Here is a 22,001-nt window from a genome sequence, read left to right on the forward strand (position 1 = left end):
TAAAACCACGAATGTGTCTGTTGAATATTGTTATAGACGTAATATATTTTAGGTTGATAAGGGTGATAGTGGTGTGTACTAGACCAGCAAGTTGTTCTCCACCTTTTTTTTTTTTTTCTTTGACTGGCGGCGGAGACCAACGTTGTTCTGCACCAGTCGTGCTGAGACGTCCGATCTATGTCACCTCGGATGATCGGACCGCGCGCTATTAATTAATAAATTTACTTAGACTAACCTTTGTATCCAGACGGTAAGTATAATCCCTCTTCTAATGATCCACAGCGTTAAATCCTTTAGAACACACACTTTTTTAGTATAAATCCCTGTCAGAACAGAACACCTGTGTATTCATCGGCTGTTGACCTCAGATTTGAATTACCCACGCATGCGCGTAAAGCAGCATCACCACGAGGTAAGAGTAACGCGTGAAAACCGTCTAGCGAGGCGTAGATCTCTAGGAATTTACTGATGCTTGGGTGGGAACTGTGTCGTTACGGCAGAAATTTAGGAGATAGACAGAGAGAGACTTCATGTCAGAAATGTGAGATAGAGTGAATGATAAATAAATTGTAAAACGACCACAGACTGTATTCAGATGTGAAAATATGCTACACAATAATAATAATAATAATAATAATTTATTATTATTACTAGTGGTAGTATCTTCAATCATATTTAATAACATTTACAATGGTATAAATGGATTTTATGGCATACATGCATATTTACATATTAATACTTTACATTACTTATAAGAAGAACATGATTATTATGATGAATATTATTAATAACTTTTGCAATGGTATTTATGAATACATACATACATACATACATACATACATACATTACTTATAACATGATTAGCATGATGAACTTTATTAATAACATTTACAATGGTATTTAAGAATACAAACATACATGCATACATACATATATACGTCTGTTATAATTTTACACCATAACTTATAACATATGGATAATGTTATATTTTAATCAAAAACAATAGTTTCTTCTTCCCTTCTGACCACTGGTCTTTAAAATTCCTTGATAATTCTGTCCTATGTCTCTTGATCCGTGGAGGAATGATACTTTTCAATCAAGCGTGTCTTTGCTGATTTTTCGCCTCGGTATACTTGGTCTCCCATTTCTTCAACCAACCATGACCAAACATTAAATACAGCACTGTATGTTCTGAAATAAAATAATAATAATAATAATAATAACGATCCTTTTCATATGAAATATTCCCCCGCACTGCTGGTATCAGAACATGTACATCCGACTCACTTCCCCATTTCCTGTTTTGACTGCACAGATAAACTTTCTCCTTCTTACTTTAATCCCTCGTGCAACAAATCGTTACTTATAACATGATTAGTATGATGAACTTTATACATACATACATACATACATACATACATACATACATAAATTGACATGTGAGTTAAATTTGCGTGATAATTTGTTTATGTGCGAGATGTATATGTCTGGGTTCTTTATTCTTGCTAATGAGCGGAAATTCTGATAAGCTCTGTGATATCTTCCAGGGATTTCTCTTAAGAGTTCCTCGTCCTTCAGTACTCTGACAAAAGTCTCAATTTCCTTTCTTCGTGAAAACTTCGATTTTCCTGTCTGGAAACTTTCCAATTCGGAGACTGTTGTAGAGTATATTTTATCTAGAGCATGGCCAACCCTACCAGCCAACATGCTATGCCTGTCCAAAGTGGCGTGACTCAGCTGATGACTGGCCGATCGTAAGCTTTCTATAAAGATAATAAAAAGTCAGCATTAATATTTTAACCTCCAAAATTAACATTATGTGGTAGTTTTCAAATTAATGAACACATAATATATTAGACACCAAGAAATCATGTTAAAGTCGTATTTCCATGAATTACAAAATATTGCATATACTAAGACTTCATATATTTATAAAACAAAATTCTTCCAATTTAAAACGATTAATTATAATTCCGTTATCAAATGATTTACCTTTGAACTCCTTGTTCAAATATTCATTGACTAGATCAACCTCATCATTGTTTCTGGCACCTCCTCGAAGATTAACTGTTCTGTTCCACATCAAGTCTTGCTGCATTCTCTCTGATACGCACCCAGATAAGTCTGCAAGAATTTAAATTGCTTTGTTACTTGGGACTGTTTTCTCATTGTTTAACTGATTCTTATACAAATTTACTGTTACTGACCCACAAATGAAATAAAGATGTTATATACTACCGCAGAATGATCACACTAAATTAAAACTATTTTCTTCAGAATATTTGATATATGCATCTGATGATTCTGATATAGTCCTAATCAGGGCCGGCGCTACCATATAGGCAAACTAAGCAGCCGCCTAGGGCACTGATTTCAGGGGGCGCATTTTTTTATTTTTATAATTGTTTATAAATGTTGAAATTGATATTTTCGGGGGGGTGGGTGGGGTGGGTGGCGGCGCCAGAATCTAACCTTGCCTAGGGCGCCAGATAGTCTGGTTGGGTTTGGCGCCCGCCCTGGTCCTAATGGGTATTCAGCTGTCACTTCCTTGATGTTCCAAAATTATATTAAATATAGGTGACTTGTTTTTAAATAAATGAACCAATAGAATCTTTACTGTGGAACTTTTGTAACGTCCAATTAAACACTTGTCATAACTTTTATAATTTATTTTCACATGACATTTTAATATTTTTTGTACAGTAACCCTAAAGCAAACACTAAGTACGGCAAAAAAGGACCCCAAAAATATAAAGCAGGAATTTTTTTAAAAATTACTTTATGAACAAGTAAGCATTTAGTGGATTTTTCTTGTATGTGTTTTATCATGGATAACCATTTTGTTCTTTATAGTCGCTGGGATAATGAACTAATATAGAATAATTACAGTAATAAAAGTCTTCAATATAGGTTGTTCCTTCATAGATGTTAGATGGAGTTAGCTTGACCTAGTTAACATATAAATACATTAATGCTCTGAAACAAATATAACATAGCTTACTTGTAATTAGATTGTGCCCCAGGATAAAGTATCTTCTGTGGTTATTGTTGTGGAATTTGACCATGTCTTGCTTCCAAAAGGACATCATTGATGGGCCATCATTTTCTCTGACAGCATCTCTTCTTACTTTATCTTCCATCCCTCGATGAAAATTGTCTTTGTATACTCGAATTTACGGTCAACAGCCTTTTCACTTACAGAGTCTTTCTTGCTCTTCCTTTTCTTAGATTTCCTTCTTGATATCTTTTTGCAATTTTCAGAGCAAAACCATTCTTCGTCTGGAAATGAAAACACATGTATCTTACATAAAAATGAGAATATGAAAAAAATTCTAAGTACGTCAATATGACCAATATTATAAAGTAACAGTTGGGGTATGATTTTAGATAATTCCATATCCTTTCTATTGATAAAGTTCCATGAGATGAACAATAATAAAGAGATACATTATATTATTACCACTGTCTGGAAGCTCTTTAATCCCTTTGCATGAAACACAAAACCACTGATGGTCACATTGCTGATTGGAACATTCGACCATTGGTTCTTCTTTGATCGACTGGCACACACAATAAATCTTCTCATCTACAGTTTTCCTGCACGTGTCACCGCACACTCACTCATCTGGCAGATTGTCTTCCTCTAGGCTAAAACAACATAGATGGAAAAAGGAGCCTCTAGGGCAGGATCTATTCAGGCATTGTATCATCGGTTCATCTTCTCCCAGTTCTCCCAGATCTGGAAATAATTTGAGTTTGTCGGGAGATATCTTTGTATTCGATAAGACCAAAACTGTTATTAGTTTAACAATGATGTACATTGATACTGATTTTGACTAAGTGAAGCACATTGGTACTGATGTTTATCACTTGTGCAAAAAACATAGAATACGGATAATTTTGAAACAGTAGAATTTCCATCATAAAGCTGTACAAAACAAGCTATAGATTATATTATTTTACCTGAAGCAGCAGTATTCTTTTGTGAAATTCTCCAGGCACCAAGCCCTCCAATCTTTGTACAGGATTCCCAGCATTGGATCTTGCATTTTGAGCATCTATGTGTCTTTCACAAGACAGGCCATCCCACCAGCACACTATGGGATACACATGATTATCATCTCTTCTTGGAACATAATCATGCAGCCGCTCCAGTATCCTAATAACACATGCGGTTGTTGAAGGATTTTCTGGGATCACACCAATATTAAACTGTGAAATGGAACACAGTTTAATTACTGTACTTATACCAAGCCTTTATAACAGAGTATGCAGTTAAAGCGTTCGAGACAAAAAATAATTTTCTCCACTTGATATTGTTGTATTTTTGCCACAAAATAAATACGCACATTCTCTTACTTTCAACCTATTAGAGTAAGAAAAGAAAAACAATTGCAAATCTAAAACTAAGTGCACACATATCTCCTCAGATCGTAAATGTACATTTGTTTAAACTGCTTCATGTAAACTTTTAATCCAAAACACGGACAAATCGTAGGCACTAGCATAATAATGTTGAACATACATCAATACAACGAACAGTACATCGTTTGAATGAGATTATTGTTATTATCGTGATAGAAGAATGGCATTTAGTATAAATATCAGGCAAGTACATACTACTTCACTTTTCCGCCTTGATTTGTACCAATGTTTGTGATCAATATGATGACAAACAAGGTCCGCCAGTGGATAGAGGCATGGGACATTTTCAGTCAGGATTCGAGACACCACAGCTTCCATTCTATCCCTGGTCGCTTGTATCTCCTCTCGAGAAGGAAAATAAGTGGACATTGGTAGATCTACAGCTCTTCTCACATCAGAGGCCTCCTTGTACATTATGGTGTTCACTCTGTTCTTTGCTATATATGCTAAAGCCCAAATTATGTACTTGTTGCCATGGTTCCTAGTATGATGCCTTGCCTTTAACTGTCGGCCAACATTGTTCCAGCAAATAGTATAGCCTATTTATGGTGTGAAATTTAAGAAACTAATTAAATGCTGTGTTTAATATATGTCCGTGATTCACTGTACTATGATTTATAGTCAGTATTGAAATGTATCATTCTTCCACGGATAAAGAGACACGGGACAGAATTATCAAGGAATTTCGAAGACCCGAAAGCATAATTCGCTGTCTTGTTGCTACGGTAGCATTCGGAATGGGGATCCAAATCAGCGATGTAGATATCGTTATTCTTTTGGGATGCCCAAAGAGCATTCTGAGCTATTGGCAAGAGATGGGATATGTGCCAGAGATGGGAGAAAATGTTATGCTTGTCTCCTACCTTAAATGACAAGCATGATGAAGACAACAACAGATGAAAACATGATAGAAGTTGCGAAAAATCATCAAGTCTGTTTAAGAAGAAAAATTCTTGAGGCATTGTGGATCCCCGAAATGGATAAACTTCCCGCTGGCTTAAAAGAATGTTCCGCGGGAAGTTGCAATATATGCTCTTGCGGCAAATGTAACTGTTGTGTAAATTGTTGCAACACTTGTCAATGCAGTGGTCAGAAGGGAAGAAGAAACTATTGTTTTTGATTAAAATATAACATTATCCATATGTTATAAGTTATGGTGTAAAATTATAACAGACGTATATATGTATGTATGCATGTATGTTTGTATTCTTAAATACCATTGTAAATGTTATTAATAAAGTTCATCATGCTAATCATGTTATAAGTAATGTATGTATGTATGTATGTATGTATGTATGTATTCATAAATACCATTGCAAATGTTATTAATAATATTCATCATAATAATCACGTTCTTCTTATAAGTAATGTAAAGTATTAATATGTAGATATGTATGTATGTCATAAAATCCATTTATACCATTGTAAATGTTATTAACTATGATTGAAGATACTACCACTAGTAATAATAATAAATTATTATTATTATTATTATTATTATTATTGTGTAGCATATTTTCACATCTGAATACAGTCTGTGGTCGTTTTACAATTTATTTATCATTCACTCTATCTCACATTTCTGACATGAAGTCTCTCTCTGTCTATCTCCTAAATTTCTGCCGTAACGACACTGTTCCCACCCAAGCATCAGTAAATTCCTAGTGATCTACGCCTCGCTAGACGGTTTTCACGCGTTACTCTTACCTCGTGGTGATGCTGCTTTACACGCATGCGTGGGTAATTCAAATCTGAGGTCAACAGCCGATGAATACACAGGTGTTCTGTTCTGATAGGGATTTATACTAAAAAAGTGTGTGTTCTAAAGGATTTAACGCTGTGGATCATTAGAAGAGGGATTATACTTACCGTCTGGATACAAAGGTTAGTCTAAGTAAATTTATTAATTAATAGCGCGCGGTCCGATCATCCGAGGTGACATAGATCGGACGTCTCAGCACGACTGGTGCAGAACAACGTTGGTCTCCGCCGCCAGTCAAAAAAAAAAAAAAAAAAGGCGGAGAACAACTTGCTGGTCTAGGTGTGTACGTGCACAGGAGTCTGACGTTTTATCAATAAAGTACGGCGAAATCTCGGACAACATGAAATCACCTTATCGGTAATATAAATGAACACAAGCGTGACCACAACCACAGGGGCTCGTTACAAAGAAAATCAAGATTGGGGTTCTAACCTGTAGGTTAGAACCCCAATCTTGATTTTCTTTGTAACGAGCCCCTGTGACCACAGCCCTCACCTCGATTCGACTTTTCTCACGCGTCTTTTATCGCTTCAGAATCGCAAGAAGACTGAAAAACTACACATATACATTCAAAATACAGTGACGTACGCATAACTCTCGGACGATCATGTCATGAATCCAATCCACCGAATTAACCTTTATTTTGACCATTACGATCACAAACCCTTTCTGTCAGAATCCACCAGACGGAAGTAGCCCATTCTACCAATGTGCTTGATTGATTTTCTAGAGTTTGCCACCTGGTAAGATTATCTGTTGTTTCTACTGATATTTTTTTCATAACAGAAAATAATATTGGAGAAGAAAATATGATACTTATATGAGAGATGTACTATTTATTATGATGATGATGAAAATGATTGAGAGAAGAAGGGGGAAAAAAGCAATAGGAAAGGAGAATATATTACCGATAAGGTGATTTCATGTTGTCAGAGATTTACCGTACTTTATTGATAAAATGTCAGACTCCTGTGGTACGTGTCACGTACATGTGTACACGACAATATACGCCAATTAGTGACAAGGCAGTTTGAAGGCTGTTATATAGTTTGTGTATTGTACACTTTTCATTTATAAAATGAATATAAATGCAAGGTTCATAAGATCAGTTGGCCATTTTTGCAATATCTTACGTTTACAAAGAGACCCAGGATAGCGATGCTAATGCACGATATTTACAGAAACTTAAAAGTTGTGGAAATTAATGATTGTCCTTATAAATTTCCAGCAAATATTTGGGTAAATTACCCAACAAAATGGCCTGAAGTGACTTGGCCTGTTGTTTGTAACTATCTTACAGATACACCTGGTAAGTTTGTTTTTTAACAAAATATTTTGTTGAAGTAATTGAACACCTTTTTTGCAAACCTATTTTTCTTTAATTAAACTATATCAAAATCTGAACTTTTCAGTCGGCATTGCTTGTAAATGTGATCCTAATTATTATTTGAAAGTTCTCATTAATTTATATTTTTCCATAATTATTATTCTTTATTTGTCCTATTAAACCTTGATTAATAAGTACTAAAAGTTGCGTATTTTTCAACCTATGTACATTTATCCACACTGCGTTTACAACAATAATTGCAAATCTTAGGCATATTTTAAAATGTTGTATAGATGTCACCCACACGTTCCTAAAGTCACTAGAACAATGGCGGTCGTTTTCACCTCGGCGGTCGTAACTATGCACTGAAAATGCCCGGATGTGAAAAAGTGCTTGGATTCCCGACCTAACCTTGGGATCATTCGCCCCATGAATAGTCCTACAAATTACAATGTAAGACATAGCACATGTTGGTTTTGTTTTAGTGCTAGTCCTGACACCCAAAACATAAATATCAGAGTCATGGTCTTACATGTAGGACTAGACCAGCAAGTTGTTCTCCACCTTTTTTGTTTTTTGTTTTGTTTGACTGGCAGCAGTCAAAAAAAAAAAAAAAAAAAAAAAGGTGGAGAACAACTTGCTGGTCTAATGTAGGACTAGCTCCATGGAGAACCTGTCCCTTGGAGAAATCATCATTCCAGGTGTCAGGACAAAGTCACCCCGAAGATCATAGATACTAATTTAGAGGTGTCGCTCAATGATGAATACCGCTTTATATGATCGCCTCTTGAATTATTCAGTTGCTGAGTAACTGAGACGCATCATGCTACATGTCACATACACATGCATCATTTAGGACTTAATCACGCTTAAATTCAGATATACCCCCCACCTGTTAATTTCTATAGCAAGTGTTTACTTATGCCCTGTGTATGTTGGACTATTATTGCCGGTCATTGCAGAATAACTTTTTGCTATTGTTGATTCTGTTTAAAATACAAGTCACACAGGACATGTAGGCATTCAGCACCAACTATTTCATTAATGGGTGTCATTTTTTATAATTTGATTCTACATACTTTTGAGTAGCAAGTATTCACTTCACTTGGATTCTTATACATCCATATTCCTTTCGAAGGTCATTATTTAGATGCCCCGAGAGGTCCCAGCAGCAAAATCAATATTAAAGTACGTAGATATTTTGACAAAATGAACCTAAAGGTGTGATCCAGTACAATCTGGATTGAATGCTGTGCACTGTGATGTCACAATGAAAGCTACACATATTGATAAACAAATTCGTACTACCCTCGATTGTGATGATTACACTGGATATGCTCTTATTTTGACCCAAGTTCAGTAGATTGCCACCACTGTAAAAGTCCATAGCGATAGATATTTGTTTGGAAGTTTCATGGAGGCAGTTAAGGTGCAGAGCATTCAGTAATCAGAATTGAATAGACTTTGGTTAAATAAAATTAGTGTTAATTTTTAAAAGAATAATTTATATTTAATTAAAAATGAGTAAATGCGCATACATGACCCATGTGACTTGTACTATAGTAATGTCATCATTGTGTGGTGTTATATCATTATTTCAGACTTGTTTGTTTGAAACTTACCAAAAAACAAGATGATTAAATAATCTTTGTGGTATCCTAGATAGTAAAAACTTCAGTGCAGCGTCATTTATTTCAGCATATATCTGATTATTTTAAGGTTTCCTAATTTACCTCATAAGCTTTGTCTCCATCCCCAAAAAACATTGTAACTGTCTATTTAACTATTTATTTTAAATGATCCCAATTATTTTCATTGGAATTTAATTTTTGCCTCGTATTTTATGTAATAACGAAATTATATCACCAAATACCCTTTCTAATAGAAACAAACCTGTGTTAGAATAACTTATATATGCTGGGATTATCTGAAGCCTTCACTCCGTCTGTTTGTCCACTAACTTCACAGATGTGCATCAGCACCCTAACCCCCTCAATCAACTATGTAAGATGCTTTTTGAGGTGTAAAATCCAGCGCTTTTTTATTTCTACATGCAATGTTATCTACACTTTAAGCCCAACCTGCTGGAGCTTATGCAACTGGTACATGAAGCAAATTGGTGATAACTATGCCAGTATTTATTGACAATTTCATCTTCTTTGAGAATTTCTATTATTAATGATAACTGATTGATTTCTTTGCGAACACTTAAGGTATAAATTTGACAGTTTTAATCAATATACAAGTAAGCTCTCTCACTTCTCCAGAGAAGCGCTCTAACTCTATCACTCTCTCTCTTCAGTCAGCCTGAAGCGAATTCACCAACCACCCTAGGGCTAGTTTTCCCAAAGCGAGTTCTCCATGTGTGAGTTCTCCATTTGCCAAATACATGCCACATGACATAAGATGCGACATTTAGTCCAGGGTATATAAATGAATTGTTTTTTATGTCCCTGTATTATTAATATTTGCCTCTTTAATATATTTTATTTCTTTCAAACGCATATTATCTGCAATAATACACTTATAAGTAATAATTAAAAAAATTATTCCCAAAAAATTACAATACAATACTTAGCGATTTTTTTTAAAGATTTTTTTATATGTTACAACAGAGATTTTTTCCCCTTAGATTAAACTATTTAAATGAAAGATTTCATTCTGTATAGTTTTCAATTAGATTAATTATTCCTAAACTATTTGCATATCCGCCCATATGTAGAGATGTCAAAATTTTGGGAAATTTCTACCAGGTACCTGTCAGTCCTAACAATCAGTTACCTGGGTACCCGATCAAATAAAAATTGTATTAAATGTGAACCTGACATGCTTTGTTGTGAGTTCACATGTGCTAACCCCCTATAAAGGTATAAGCATAATTGTTACTTATATAAGCAGCAAAAAAGCAATAATCTGAACATAAAAAGAGCGATATACACCACTCCCTTGATAACTCATGCACCACAGGTCCAAAAACAGACTGCACTATAGGCAAGGGTGTAATTTATCGAGGGACCTCCATAACTATATGAAATGATGCCATCCTTGCTTGACACTGTGAAAGCCTCAAAGTGGGGTAGGGCTAGCTGGTCTGTTTAATGGCTGAATACTCATTTTAAAATCTCGTTGGCAAAAACTATCAATAAAATGCTTTTTCTAATTAAGTTATTTGCTTTTATGTAAAAATGACCTTTGTTTTCAAGATGCCCAACCACTGAGAGATCGATAACAATTCCAACAGGTTTAAACAACCGTTATGTGTATGTGAAAACGTTTGTTACATTACTGCTTTATGTCGTTGTTTAGTAGGCTGGTTCCAAGTTAACCATATATTCCCTGCTGTACTCTCTACTCTAGTGGAATGCAATGCAATACTAAGCATTGAACCAGACTAGTTTGTGTTAAAATTCACAATCAAACAAGATTCCTTTTATTATATAAAAAAAACAGAACATTTAGTTCGTGAAGCGGTCATTATCTTCAACAATCGCTTATTTTATTGCTGTTAGTAAAATATTGATGCCATGAATTCATTTCATTGCAAGTAATAGTGAAATTTCTTCTCATCCATAAGGAAATCTCAGAGTGCCAATTCAATAATTACAAATTAATTACAACTCTGAAACTAGCTTCTCATTAATAAAATGTATCTGTAAAACAATTTGATGTCATCAGGTATTTGCTTGGTTGTCTTTCTCTCTTTGGTCACATTTGTGAATGAGTATGCTAATTAAAGGTAGTTTAATTCGATTACATTCACCCCCAAAAATTATAACAGTGTTTGGATCATCACTTGAAATGAGTTGATCTGACACAACCGGGGCTGCTATCTCTTAACAGGTTGGATTTGCATAACTTTTAATATTTTTTTTAATTCCACCCCCTTTATTTGATACAAATGTCTAATTAACTTGGCAATACAGCAAATACTTACACAAATTAGGCATTGAAACACCATGAAGATTTAATTAGGTTCTCACAGAAACGCTCATGGACATAGCTGTTATGGTAGATTGACATAGTTCACGTTTGAATACAACAGTGCACATAATATTTATGATCATTGCACTTAAACTGAACTAAAAGATGTAATTAAAACATGTATTTTTGTTATTTTATTTATTGTGCTGCCTCAAGTTAGCATTAGTGACATTTTCATTATCAGAATTTTGTTGCATACGGTTATTTACGGTGTACGAAGAATCTTGTTTGGAAAGAAATTTGAACAAAACACATGCCATCGTATTAAAAGTCATTAATTTGATAATGTTGATTCAAATTTCCAGGTCATATAAACCGTTTTTGACGATAAAGCAAGCAATATATGACGGTTTCAATTACCAACTTTGATCATGATTTCCTTCATGTTCAACAAATACGGGTCAGATTTTTTGTACTTTCTAGTAAAATAAAATGGGCTCTTCAACTGACCCCGTGTTATGAGCGGGTCTGCTACTTAACTGAGTCTGCAGTTAAAAGTTTTGTCTCAGATTGTCTAAATTCATGTGGATTAGTAGTTACACTGTATTTACAGTATGTTTTTGGACACCGTTGGGAGGAGGGGGGGGGGGCAAATATAACATTTATCTGCCTTGTAATTTTCAGATGTTGCTCCACTATAATGTTTTCTACAACTTGTGCTAAGAGCTGCCTAGCTTGGCGCTCAGCATTAAGAGGTTAGTGTTAGTCATATTGCTACGATGTCTGCAGTGTGACAGTTTATAGTGATGTCTAGCACTGGGGCATCATGCCGCAAACATGTAGCATGCTGTCCCACCCAGTCACATTATCCTGACACCAGACTGACCAGTCCTAACACTACCCTGTTAATGCTGAGCGCCAAGATAGGTAACTATTAGTACCATTTTTGTAAGTCTTTGATATGACTTGGCCGGGGATCGAACCCACAACCTCCTACATCCGAGGCAGATGCTCTAACCACAAGGCCACCGGAGTGGTGATTCAAAATGACAATAAGTTGACTGTTTGGGAACCCCTAGTGACAATCAGGTTAAAAACTATAAATCAATGAATGAAATGACTACGTTCTGTGCATTTATTTCTTCTTGATGCCTTCTGTTTTTAAAATTAAAAGGTGGTAGAAACAAATGGGATGGTGCAAGAATACTATAACACGATATAAAAAGTTTATGTTATATTAACCAAGTTTTGCTTTGCCTTTGCCTTCAAAACAATATCCATCATGGCCTTCTTCAAATAAAATGATAAAGAAAACCAACACAACCATAAGTCCTGACTTAAACAGCCAACACTCGCTCCAGAGCAACGAACTTGTTGCAAATATAGCCTTAGTTAAGCTGAACATTTCATTTTTGTTTTCTATTATTGTAATCGTGATACATATTTATATTTTGTCAAATATTTCTTAATCAGCACTTACTATCAGTATATAAAAAAAGGTATTGATTCAGTTGGTGACATAATGATTTTGAAACAGGTATGCAAGGTTGCGAGAGACATGGGTCACAAATCAAGGACTGGTGCAAAGTTAAGACAGTCGATGATACTGTGCAGATGTACACAAAACACTGCAGGAACTAAACAGTAAACAGGTGACATTATGTAAGAAATCCACTTTCAAACTTCAAATAGTTTTTTTGCCAACTAGTTTGAGCATAACTTAGAAAGATTTGTTTGTTTTGAGTGAAGAACAGAAAAAGATCATTGATTGGTTTTGTCACCCATTATAGTTTCTCAATATCTGTTTTAAAATGTTTATTTCTGGAGGAGATAAAGGACTGTAACATTTTGCAAGTTTTAACAACAGTGACCTGCAGAAACCTGAAAGACTAATATGCTTTTAAGCAATTAAGCCGGTTTCACGACCATCCAAATGTAGTGGGCGAAAGCTAAGATAGGTCCAAATTTAGCATTTAGCATTTGGATAATCACATTACTGAAATAATCATGCTAAAAAACTACTTATTAAGTCTGCCTTTTTCAATTAGCAAGGTGTAACAGCATTGTCTTACCAGAGGTCTCTTTTCTGTCAAATCAATTGGCCATTTTAATGCACATTTTTTTTACAGATGTTAATTGTAGGTAGAATAATCATGTTTCCTGTTCCACTTCAAAGTGTGTGTCTTGCATTACTGTATGTCTTTGTGCAAACATTTAGAGACAGAAACAGAACTATTGGATATTATGATTATAAAAAGGGATTTCTCAGATAAGGAAAACTCTAGCTGTAAAAGGTAATCATTTGCAGCAATTAGTATATTTTGCAGATCAGGTATGTGGTAGCCATACAGATAGCTTTACGTAAATTATATACTTAGTGACCAATTTAATAGACTTTCTGAATGAGGTGTGAATTGTCTTTTCCAATTAATTTGAAAAGGAACTATGTGAATAGCCTTGGTGAATAAATATAAATATATTTAATATAACAATATTAGTTCTACATTCCTTTGTATCCAGATATCAGTCATGGCATCAATATTGTGGCCATACATTGATTTAACTATAAGATGGACAATTTATGTATCTTTTTTCTCCATTAATGATCAAGATGTTCATGTATTACAATTTGTTTTTATTTAGCTGAACACTGGCAGTTTGTTTTGGCAGAATATCCCCTGGGCTGACAGTGTCCACCATTGTGCTGAATCTGCAAGTGGATTTAAAGTTCTGTCATGGCAGGTTAGTGAAAAACCTATCAACAACAATTTTATTTTAATGGTGATAGATCTCACTTTATTAAAATGATAGTTTTATTTCCTTTTCTTATTCTTTTTAAAAACATTGAATATACCATATTTACAGTATAAATTGGGACAGCTTAAATTAATTTTTAAAATAATGTTTTAGTGAACTGTATGTTTTTACGAGTTTTAGGTTGTGGGACAACTTTTAAATCATTCAAAAATTACATGTCAGCAAATGCACTCAAATTTAAAATGTAATAAAGTGTGTTCTTGAGATAAAACATTTTAATCCACTGCAGCATTATCTCATCAACCCAACCATTCTCCTGTACACATACGATCCATGCTTTCGGTGCATGAATATTTTTTAGCTTCCTCATGCTGTTAACAATTACCATTGGAGACAAATCTCCTGAAGTGGAAACTGCAAAGACTAAAGTAAGACATTTTGTCTGTGCAATTCATGCAAATTTTCACACTTCTAAGACTCCCTGATTGCTGCGAAACCGACGGGTTTCTTGTCATTGTTCTAGAATTAAATATGTTGAGAATTATGTGTTCTTTCTGTATCTGTCTTTCATTTAATATTATTGAAATTTTGTACAACAACATTTAAATGGAGTTTGTTGTTGATATCAGATGACTATTGGACTTCCGATCTCGTTGTTGGAGTTGTAAAGTCATCTGACAAGTAACACAAATGGCTGAATTCATCTGACTAGTAACACAAATGGCTAGTACCGGGTCATGTCATCTATGGTGTAGTTTTATCTAGCCTGTCAGCGGATTAAAGACATAATGATTTTAATACTTGCCATATTTGCCATTTTTGAGAAAATAAATCATTTTCCTATTGATTTGATATAAAATAGTTTAAATTTGCGAGGCCTGTAGGTAAGTGACTACCATATGCCGCTACCGCACAGTGGCAGCAAATTCCTAAAAAATGTTATGCAATTGCTCTGACTTCACACCTGAACCTAGAAGTCCAAATGTGAAAAATAGGATTTGTATATTCTTAGGAAATCCGGATTAGAAAACGGACTGCTATTCATTTTAAGCCAAATTTGTTGTCCAAAATGTTGAATCGCATAGCTGAACTTTGGTGTGAAACTATTACACAGTGACATGTAGCTTGAAGCATTGGTTTCAGATCTTAAATAGAACACAGGAGAAATGGGAAATTGTCATCTCTTTTATTATATATTCAAAAATAAAACAAGCCCCTGTACCAGTATATGCTTGGGGACTGGTTTATCAATTACAAGAAGACAATTTGATTTGAAAGAAATTCAGTGGTTGTTTATGCAGCAGTTATAATTTTGAAGGCATTTTTGTCAAAATTTAAATCAACCCTTTTTGTAAATATTTTTAAATGACTGATGTTAAACCAGATTATCTTAATGAGTTTAGGTTGTTTGAAAAATTTTGTTTGGGTTTTTGGCACAGATAAATTTAAAGTTAAACTGTTTTCGTTGCAAGAAAAGATTCTAATACTTAGCGTTTCTTTTATTTTCTTACTGTGATAGGAAATGTTTACATTGTATAACATGCATATTTTGCTATAGAATTCTTTAGAATTAAAGGTTTGAAAGGAAGCGAAACTAATTTATATTCATTGTGTTTTTTCCACATAACAACATAATGCAGGTCAGCAAGGTAAAATTAGAATTTGTATTCTGTACGTTGAAATAACTTTACATGCCAGTTTATATGAGTATAGTCAAACTTGTTTTGTGTGATACATTTCATGGTTTGCACATGATCATCTTTTCTGACTTACGTGTTTTGGAGAGTCTTGAAAGATAAACAGCTTTAGATTTAGAAAATGCATGTTTTATAATCCAGAATATTCTCTAATTCCATTCAGTAATGGTCATATGTGAACCCTGAACAAAGTATTTTCATCCTTGAAAACCTCTGGAAATGTCCTGAAAATTTATCTTTAGAAAAGCATGGGAACCATGTTTGTAACTACTGCTTTTGCAGTTGACCAGTGAAGGTAAAATCTGATATTTAGATTTGATCAATTTTTCCATCACTATTCTAGAAATATTATAAATAATAAGCTTTTTTTTTTAAATGCAGCATGGGTAACATGTATATACTTTTCCTTTTGCAGCAACATTATAACTGCTGAAACTGTTCTTTCATTGTAGGTTTTCTGCTGTCCTGGTTGTCCTGTGAAATTCACTAACAAAGACTTTATTTTGAACCATTAATTGTGCAGACATGTTCCTTACAGAAAGAAAATGGAGATGATGTGTATGTTTCTTGAAGCATTTATTGCAAAATTTGAATAACTGCAGACCTGTTTACCCTTGCATATTTTACCGTATTTGTACAGAATAAAGTCCATCAGTATGGTCATTGATCTGAAAATACAATTTGAGGATGCATTTATTTATTAATTTTTTAAAATTAATTTGTAAGTGGTTTTTATTCCGTTTTGTTTTGTTGTATGATCTCTTCAATCTGTGTCCGTGTCTGCAGTCTGTGCCACATAATTGATTTTAACATTCTCAGCATCCGGTTGTTTAAACAAAGAAAATTGTTGATGATAAGAAAGTTTCAGCATGAAAATGGAAAGTCTAAAAATAGATAGCAGCATTTTCTACCGGTCTATAATACTCTGTGGCCATGCCTTAAACCATCGTCTGAAAGAGAACTTAGACCTTTCCTGTGCACTTGGTGGATGGAATGACTGTTCACTGCACGTGGAATCAGAAAATCATGCAAAATTGGAATCATTAGTGAAGAGAAATAGAAATGTTTTGTCAATGATGAAGGGATAGGAAGTCAACACATATTTCAAAAGCAAATAACACATGCTGAGGTGATTCTCTGTGAGTTGATTGTAAATATGAATTCGTCATTGAGCACAGCTGACAAGTTAACTGAAGCAATGACAAATATGTTCCCAGATTCCAAAATTGCACAAGATATTTAGAAGTAATCCATTACTGTAAATGTTAACAAAGCTGATACAAGATTGTATGAAATAAATAAGATTGCCTTGACCTATCTAGATGAACTTATTATTTTCTGAGAGGATGGGTGGTGGTAACAATTTATGTCATAATGTTTTATATTAAGTCTTCCTTAACCATGTAAAATGTAGAGATTTGGCTTTATTTTAAATGCTACATGAGCCCAGTCAAATTGTTCTTTTGAGCCTCATTTCTCCTATAACCTTCCACCATATCTTTCATTATGACAACAATCCTTGCCGTCTCCAGAGAACGGAACCGTCCCTTCTAAATTACTATATTGCACAATTTACTATTCACCCATCACGAATACTGCAAATGCACTCACATAATCGTTACATACAGTTAGGTTTTAATAGGGACTACTCATCTCCATGGACACTTATGGTACTCTAACCTGAATTCACAATAAAATTAAAGCATCCATCCTGTAATCTCATCCGCACTACAATCTGTGAGGTTTTGCCTTAGCAATTGGCTAATTAGTCGGGTTGAGGACGCCTACTTCCCAAAACCAACCAGGTGATCACTTAAATCTATGAAATCCTTAAAATGGAGAGCTATATGCAAATGGCTGATATTCAATGTATTACAATATCATGGATGGGTATGTGTAAAAACTGTATAAAGAGGAGACTTATTAGCTCAAATGTAAAAATTATTATAATATTTATAATATATTATGTCATGTTTTGTGCTTAACTAACTTTCTCTAGCTGAGAATTTCTGGAAATTCGTTCGGTGTGTTTTCTTCCACTTTTCCTTTCTGTTATTTAGATAATGTCGAAGAGGCGGTGTAATTAAAATCGTATTAGAAGAGGTTCAGTTAGTTTGATACAATCTATGAACATTTTAGTGTTTTTCATACCCTGTACCCATTATTGTTTCCTATAGACGATATTCGTCAGGACTTCCTTCGCGGGTTTCGCACAGAGATAAAATATGAAGGAAGGTCCATTGTCAGAACTCTCTAAAGAGGAGACGTAGAGGCCTAACTGTTTACTTAAGGTATAATATTCTGATCGCATGTGCTGTGCTCGACCTCTTTTATTTAACCGCAAATTCTTAGAAATCATCTCGACTATTTCTCTTCTAAGGTTTCCTACTCTTGGGATTGGTTACTCTTTACCGAATGTCAAACAGGGGTTGAAATGAAAATTCTCCGAGTAAGGGTTAAAGCATCGGAATCTTTGGCTGCAATCTGTTCATAGATTATAACGGTTTTAAATAATGCTGGTATCCGTAAAGACCCTCGTATGTTTTCCGCTTGCATTAGACAAACGCCGTCAAAAATGCTTTTGGGAGTCAAATATATATATCTGTTTAGAAAATATCATACAATAATGAAAAGCCAATATAATTTTAGTGGTGAACTGTAGGAACCAGATATGGACTGAAGAGGTAATCTGCCAATGGACATTGTTACAGCTGTCATATATTCGTCTCCGGATTCCAAGAAATCGCGTCGACGAATTTTCTTTAAACTTTTCATACAGTTGGAAGAGATCCTTAACTAGATGTTCTCCGAGACGCGTTGAAATCGATATATTCTAGTTAGGGGTTCAATAATAACAATCTTTGCAATCGATCCAGATTGTGCGTCTTTTTCATACCCGGTGCCCATAGGTTGTCCGCTTTTTTTTGCTGATTCCTCTCGATGAGATTCATCAGGACTTATTTCGTGGCTCGACAGTAGTAAAGTGGGGCACCCTAGCGACAATGGGAATTAGCATTACAGAGACCCCTGGGTCACTCTAGCGACAATGGAAATTTAACATGGAGAAAAATCGTGGGTCACTCTGGCGACAAGGGAAATTTAACAAGGGGAATAGACTTTGGGCTTGTCTAGCGACAAGGGAAATTTAACATGGGATTTTTTGTTTGCTTTTTTTTTTAAAAAAATTTTAAAAATTTTTTTTAAAAAAGGGTAGGCAATGGAAAGGCTATCTCTTTTCGAGAAATATGGCTGGCCCTGAAAAGGGCCTTTGGGTTTATGTTAATATTAATATTAACATAGATGGCATCTGTCACATCTTCTTCTTCTTCTTAAACTCCTTCTAACTGCCGGTCCATACACAAGTACCCTCTTGAGACATCCTTGTCTTTCTATATAAACTCTCCTCATCCATAGACTAGTATCTGTCCTATCAACAACAGTCCACTTGGACCGGACATACATGAGCATGTCCGTCCTGAACATCATTGTTGACACAAGGGTTGAAGATTGAACGTCGGTCCACATCTTGAGGCTCCGAGAACAGGTGAATCAATGCAGTGAAGTGCGCTTATTTATAGGGACAGAAAGGATTGAAACGGATTGAGTTCATTCACAAATCCTAACACGCGTTACAAAATTCAGTCAGCCCGCATCCAATCCGAAGAGAGCAGTCTGTGACGTCACGTGGCGTATATAGATTCGCTAGCGCTTGTGTGCAGTCAATCTATGCGACAGTGATTCAACATGACGGAAACTCAGAAAACGATCCATTGGGCTGCAACAACAGGGGAGACCACCCAAGGGAACCCGGACTTACTTTCAGAAGAGGTGAATTGGGATTTTGTGGATTTTCTCTCCTCGCAAGAATTTGTTCCGGAACCTGCGTTACCTTCTTCATTACCGCAAGTGGAGAATTTTAGACAGAGACAGAAAGAAGAATTGGAGAAATTTATACAACGACAAAAGGAAGCGGAACAAGCTTTTCTCCTACAGCAACAGCAAGAAGAAGAGGTAAGAAAAAAACAACAGCAGCAACAGCAAGAAGAAGTAGCAGCAAAGAAACAAGAGGGTGAAAATCAAACGGTCACGGTACTGTTCGACATTTTAGCGGAGTTAAGAAGTCTGAAACAAATGTATCAGACTTCTTTATTACGACCGAAGAGAATACGACCTTCCCGAGCTAAACACGTCAACCCTGTGACTAAGCCTACCGTACCACCCTTAGTGATTTCAACCCAATCATTATCATCATCATCAACATTACGCAGTCCAGAAGTAGGCCTTGGCCGTGGCAAAGGCTTAAGGCAGTTAAAGTTGATTGCTTAAACTCACCCCTTCACCATGAAGAAAAAGGCCCTTTTCAGGGCCACCCACATTTCTCGAAAAGAAATACAATTTCAATTTGCCAATAACTCAAAAGAAACCCCACCCATTTTACCCTTATAGTACGTGTCTGTGTATGAGTGCGTGAGTGTACGTTCTTATTTTAAAATCAAAACTCAAAGACACTTACCTTATATCATTCATTTATTCTTTTATCCATTTTTTACAATCCAATTCACAATTCACAACACAACACTTTAATAAAAAGTTCATTGACTTCTTCTTTCTCCTTGTTTAGTCTTTCTGTTTTTTAAATTTCTTCACCGTCTTTTCCTCATTATCTTCCCTTCTTCTTTTCTTCTTCTCCTGTTTCTTTGCCTCTTGTAAATAGAATTGTCTTCTTTCTTCCTCTTCTTCCTCTGAAGAATTCCTCTCTTCTTCCGAAGAATTCCTCTCTTCTTCTGAAGAATCCCTCTTTTCTTCTGACTCCTCTTGTTTCTTTTTTGGGCAATCTGGAGACCAATGTCCTTTTTCTTTACAATAATAACAGGTATCTTGACTTTTGTCTTTTTTAGTCCCTGTTTTTGTTCTTTTTTGACGGTCTGGACACTCTGAAGACCAATGCCCTTTCTTCTGACAGATATAGCAAGTATCTTGACTTTTATCTCGAAAGGAAGGAGAGTAGTCCGTAGGCTGGTCTGAAAAGAATTTTCTAATGACCCCTCGCAAAGCTCTGACGAAACGTTCCATCTGGTTAGTCTCTTCCATCGTTGTGCTCGGCTTGAGAGTGAAATGAATAGTGAAAGGACAAGACACACACCCTTTTATATACGCTGGTCTGCCATGACTATAAAGTAGCTCATGGTGTTTGAACTTGAGTCATTTGACTTTTTGCTTTCAAGATGAAACGATCTAATTCATTCGAGAAGAAAGAAGAAGAAGAAGAAAGCAAGAGGCAGAAACGTGATCTATCACCTCGTACCAGAGCTGAAATCTTGGCACAAATTCATGCCAGTGATTTTGAAGAGGACATGAGTGAACCAGAATTTGATACCTCTAAACCAAGTTCACCACCCTTAGTCAACCCTGAAAAGTACTATTCCATTCGAGAGACGGAAAAGCGCTCCTCTAGAAAATTTAGAACCACGGCTTACACCTGAAGTTTAAAGATTTCAAGGCCGACGTACCCTTGGAGAAAGCAGAAGGGTTCATCACCGAGATGTGGGATTCTTTGCTCACCGCACCCAAGCGACAATGTCAACCCAAAGATGACGATCGCTTGACACTATCCATAGATCACGACGGTTTGAAATCCCCTGTTTGGATCGAGTTTAGCAGACCTGCAGAACTAACCCCTTCCAAAATCATGGACAAGATTCAACACGTACAACAATCTAATGACCAGTTTGACATCACTGATGGTAAAGCCACACTGAAAATGGCCCACGTCTCTCTTCCTCAAGGGACAGGACGCAAAAAGATGTTATTGGTGGACGACCTTCGCAACACCAAAACAAGTCTCGTCCGAATTAACAACCCTCAAGACCAGATGTGTTTAGCCCGAGCCATCGTGGTGGGACGAACCTATGCCAACAAGAACGACACGGTAGAATGGAAAAGAACCTGGAAAACTATTCAACAATCCGATCGAGCCAAACAACGAAACGAAGCAGAACTCCTGTTTCAACAAGCTGGCCTGTCCAAAGACACACCCTGTGGCATTCCTGAGATGCAAAAATTGCAAGATGCCCTAGCTCCACGCTACACCTTGAAAGTGCACCCTCAAGAA

General features: G+C 35.6%; 1 long non-coding RNA gene across 2 annotated transcripts in view; it reads left to right on the top strand.

Annotated features, from left to right (window-relative positions):
* Window positions 1-16,475, top strand: part of LOC149781350 (uncharacterized) — a 31,588-nt gene extending 15,113 nt beyond the window's left edge. Inside the window, exons 1-3 of one of the 2 annotated variants that reach the window (XR_016414687.1) lie at window positions 6,130-6,309; window positions 14,079-14,177; window positions 16,342-16,475. This is a non-coding gene — a long non-coding RNA (uncharacterized LOC149781350). Of the gene's footprint in view, window positions 1-6,129; window positions 6,310-14,078; window positions 14,178-16,341 lie in introns of those variants that run through there. The other variant, XR_016414686.1, reaches the window with a different exon arrangement.
* Window positions 16,476-22,001: the final 5,526 nt, after the last annotated feature.

Source organism: Sinohyriopsis cumingii, chromosome 15 (genome assembly GCF_028554795.1).
Source record: "Sinohyriopsis cumingii isolate HCF-2022 chromosome 15, ASM2855479v2, whole genome shotgun sequence".
NCBI lineage: Eukaryota > Metazoa > Mollusca > Bivalvia > Unionida > Unionidae > Sinohyriopsis > Sinohyriopsis cumingii.